General features: G+C 54.3%; 1 non-coding gene across 1 annotated transcript; it reads right to left on the bottom strand.

The window, feature by feature from the left end:
- Positions 1–240: 240 nt before the first annotated feature.
- Positions 241–2,133, bottom strand: LOC126316535 (small subunit ribosomal RNA). The gene has a single exon (XR_007556149.1). It is a non-coding gene; the product is annotated as a small subunit ribosomal RNA (ribosomal RNA).
- Positions 2,134–4,577: the final 2,444 nt, after the last annotated feature.

The following is a 4,577-nucleotide window of genomic DNA, read 5'->3' as shown; positions in this document are numbered from 1 at the left end:
CGGCTCCACACCGGAGCGGACAGGCACTCGGGCGAACGTCATTCAAAACCGGCGCCAGGCGCCAGGTACCGCAGGCCAGCCGCTCCAGAGCTTCAGCGCTCGTACCACACAACAACAACACTTCCGCTAGTTTTGAGAGGCACGCGTGGTTCCGCACGCGGCGCACGGCCACTGCCGTACAGGTAGCGTGTTGCGCGACACGACACGACACGCACATCGAAAGACATGCAGTCTAGTCGGTAATGATCCTTCCGCAGGTTCACCTACGGAAACCTTGTTACGACTTTTACTTCCTCTAAATGATCAAGTTTGGTCATCTTTCCGGTAGCATCGGCAACGACAGAGTCGATGCCGCGTACCAGTCCGAAGACCTCACTAAATCATTCAATCGGTAGTAGCGACGGGCGGTGTGTACAAAGGGCAGGGACGTAATCAACGCGAGCTTATGACTCGCGCTTACTGGGAATTCCTCGTTCATGGGGAACAATTGCAAGCCCCAATCCCTAGCACGAAGGAGGTTCAGCGGGTTACCCCGACCTTTCGGCCTAGGAAGACACGCTGATTCCTTCAGTGTAGCGCGCGTGCGGCCCAGAACATCTAAGGGCATCACAGACCTGTTATTGCTCAATCTCGTGCGGCTAGAAGCCGCCTGTCCCTCTAAGAAGAAAAGTAATCGCTGACAGCACGAAGGATGTCACGCGACTAGTTAGCAGGCTAGAGTCTCGTTCGTTATCGGAATTAACCAGACAAATCGCTCCACCAACTAAGAACGGCCATGCACCACCACCCACCGAATCAAGAAAGAGCTATCAATCTGTCAATCCTTCCGGTGTCCGGGCCTGGTGAGGTTTCCCGTGTTGAGTCAAATTAAGCCGCAGGCTCCACTCCTGGTGGTGCCCTTCCGTCAATTCCTTTAAGTTTCAGCTTTGCAACCATACTTCCCCCGGAACCCAAAAGCTTTGGTTTCCCGGAGGCTGCCCGCCGAGTCATCGGAGGAACTGCGGCGGATCGCTGGCTGGCATCGTTTATGGTTAGAACTAGGGCGGTATCTGATCGCCTTCGAACCTCTAACTTTCGTTCTTGATTAATGAAAACATACTTGGCAAATGCTTTCGCTTCTGTTCGTCTTGCGACGATCCAAGAATTTCACCTCTAACGTCGCAATACGAATGCCCCCGCCTGTCCCTATTAATCATTACCTCGGGTTCCGAAAACCAACAAAATAGAACCGAGGTCCTATTCCATTATTCCATGCACACAGTATTCAGGCGGGCTTGCCTGCTTTAAGCACTCTAATTTGTTCAAAGTAAACGTGCCGGCCCACCGAGACACTCAACAAAGAGCACCCTGGTAGGATTTAAACGGGGTCCGCCTCGGGACGCGAAAGCACCCCTTCGGCTCGCCCCACCGGCAGGACGTCCCACGATACATGCCAGTTAAACACCGACGGGCGGTGAACCAACAGCGTGGGACACAAATCCAACTACGAGCTTTTTAACCGCAACAACTTTAATATACGCTATTGGAGCTGGAATTACCGCGGCTGCTGGCACCAGACTTGCCCTCCAATAGATACTCGTTAAAGGATTTAAAGTGTACTCATTCCGATTACGGGGCCTCGGATGAGTCCCGTATCGTTATTTTTCGTCACTACCTCCCCGTGCCGGGAGTGGGTAATTTGCGCGCCTGCTGCCTTCCTTGGATGTGGTAGCCGTTTCTCAGGCTCCCTCTCCGGAATCGAACCCTGATTCCCCGTTACCCGTTACAACCATGGTAGGCGCAGAACCTACCATCGACAGTTGATAAGGCAGACATTTGAAAGATGCGTCGCCGGTACGAGGACCGTGCGATCAGCCCAAAGTTATTCAGAGTCACCAAGGCAAACGGACCAGACAAGCCAATCCGATTGGTTTTGATCTAATAAAAGCGTCCCTTCCATCTCTGGTCGGGACTCTGTTTGCATGTATTAGCTCTAGAATTACCACAGTTATCCAAGTAACGTGGGTACGATCTAAGGAACCATAACTGATTTAATGAGCCATTCGCGGTTTCACCTTAATGCGGCTTGTACTGAGACATGCATGGCTTAATCTTTGAGACAAGCATATGACTACTGGCAGGATCAACCAGGGAGCTGCGTCAACTAGAGCTGAGCAGCCGGCCGCCCGGGAGTGTGTCCCGGGGGCCCGCGCGAACACGCAAGCGTCCGCTCAATTATTCTGCAAACAGGAGGAGGCCGAGCTCCCCTGCACGATACACCTCGAAACCCTCTCAGGTCCCGGCGGCGCGCAGCGCCGTCCTAGGTACTTGGTCGGTTTCGAGAGAGGCGCAATCGCCCGGAGTTAGGCGAGTAGACGGTTTTAGTGCGAACACCCTTGCTCCCAACTGAGCTTGCCGCTGCCGACAGAGGCCCGGGAGCGTGCTGTCGTGGCATTGCCGGCGGGAGACAACACGCGCCACCTATGGTGACCGGCAGCTCCAACGCCAGCGCCACACAAGGGCAAAGCCCCACTTGGGTGCAGAAGCGAACTCTCCCAGCACAGCGCACGCGCCAACACGTCCGCACAACTGCGATACAAACCACCTGCGAGAACCGCTGGGGCGACCGAGCAGCAGACGGCGTCGCGGCGCCGAGTGCCAGGCGGCGGCGCATCCTCAACGCACACAGTCCTCAATCAGACCAGCACACTGCAGATGTCCACCGCGCTTCGCACCGGGCTCGGCTGAACCAACTTTGGCCGCCAGGCGCCGCGTGCAGGGTGCGCCGCAGCGTAGCTGCGCCGCCTGCCGAGCCCGTCGGCTGGCGCTCCTGCCACTCGGCGCCCCCCACCAGCCGCCTGTTGCGCGTGCGCCCACGCAGCGCGCGGCCAACACGCCGGGCGGCCCCCCTTCACCGGCCGGGAACAGTCCCACCAAGCCACCGCCGCGTATCGCTTCATACCCACATGGGCCTAGTCACGTGTGTGGATGTGGCGGGTACCGCTGAAACAACCGGTTAATAGCTGTACCGATCGTCGCCATCACAGATTCACCTCCAGCGTGAACAACCGCTCAACAACGGATTTCCAGTTCATTTGCGTATCTTGGGCAGTAAACGTAGATGTCCACCTACATTTGCGAATTCAACAATTCTTGCATGCCAGGATGTCATGTGTCACGACACGCTACATCAGACCACATACACACTGCGACATGTGCAGAAGAGAACACGTGGAAGGTGGCCCGCGCACGTATGCGATGTCCCTTCCGCGATCCACTGTCAACCGGCATCTGCGGCATGTCCCAGATATGGAACGCGGTCCACCAGGGTAGCACTTTGTGTGAGGCAATACGACAAAGTCGGAATACACGCGTCACTACATCACACGGCTCACGCTGACCTGACCTGACTCACCGCACCACCACCCCCAGCGACCCAGGGTGACATACAATGCGTTCGTACGTTCCTCCCACACGCCTCTACGGCGTACCACAGTGCAACCTAGCTGTTATTGGGAGACGAGACAAGTAGCATCGAGCACAACATATGGAAATTGAGATTCGACACCGTTGGGCACAGCCAGCGTACGGTCACACGTATCACACTACTTCACTCTGTACGTAACTACCGATGATCGGTACAGCGTGTGGGTTACGCGTACGACATCAGCGGACAATGGACACAGACCATACCACGACGTACACTGAGGGCGTCGACATCTGAACGCAACTGAACAGCTGCGAGGCTCATTTAACACTCAAACGCCAGACCGACCAGCTTGAGAGGACGGAGACACAAAGAGAGGGGCAGAGGGGGGGGGGGGCGATATAGTCCTATTGCAGTACAATTGACAGTGGATAGCGGGAATATGTGGAAAGTAAGCAACACTCGCAAGACATCTACATGAGGATAACAACGACACCAGAGATTCCGAGCAGTGAACTATGTTAGGCAAAGGGACAACGTGGGTTAGGTTAAGGGACAACGTGGGTTAGGTTAAGGGACAACGTGGGTTAGGTTAAGGGACAACGTGGATTAGGTTAAGGGACAACGTGGGTTAGGTTAAGGGACAACGTGGGTTAGGTTAAGGGACAACGTGGGTTAGGTTAAGGGACAACGTGGGTTAGGTTAAGGGACAACGTGGGTTAGGTTAAGGGACAACGTGGGTTAGGTTAAGGGACAACGTGGGTTAGGTTAAGGGACAACGTGGGTTAGGTTAAGGGACAACGTGGGTTAGGTTAAGGGACAACGTGGGTTAGGTTAAGGGACAACGTGGGTTAGGTTAAGGGACAACGTGGGTTAGGTTAAGGGACAACGTGGGTTAGGTTAAGGGACAACGTGGGTTAGGTTAAGGGACAACGTGGGTTAGGTTAAGGGACAAATTGAGTTAGGTTAAGGGACAAATTGAGTTAGGTTAAGGGACAAATTGAGTTAGGTTAAGGGACAAATTGAGTTAGGTTAAGGGACAAATTGAGTTAGGTTAAGGGACAAATTGAGTTAGGTTAAGGGACAAATTGAGTTAGGTTAAGGGACAACGTGGGTTAGGTTAAGGGACAAATTGAGTTAGGTTAAGGGACAAATTGAGTTAGGTTAAGGG

This window comes from Schistocerca gregaria, unplaced genomic scaffold (assembly GCF_023897955.1).
Source record: "Schistocerca gregaria isolate iqSchGreg1 unplaced genomic scaffold, iqSchGreg1.2 ptg000587l, whole genome shotgun sequence".
Lineage (NCBI taxonomy): Eukaryota > Metazoa > Arthropoda > Insecta > Orthoptera > Acrididae > Schistocerca > Schistocerca gregaria.
Note: the sequence above shows the minus strand (reverse complement) of the source record. Positions and strands in the feature narration are given on the sequence as shown.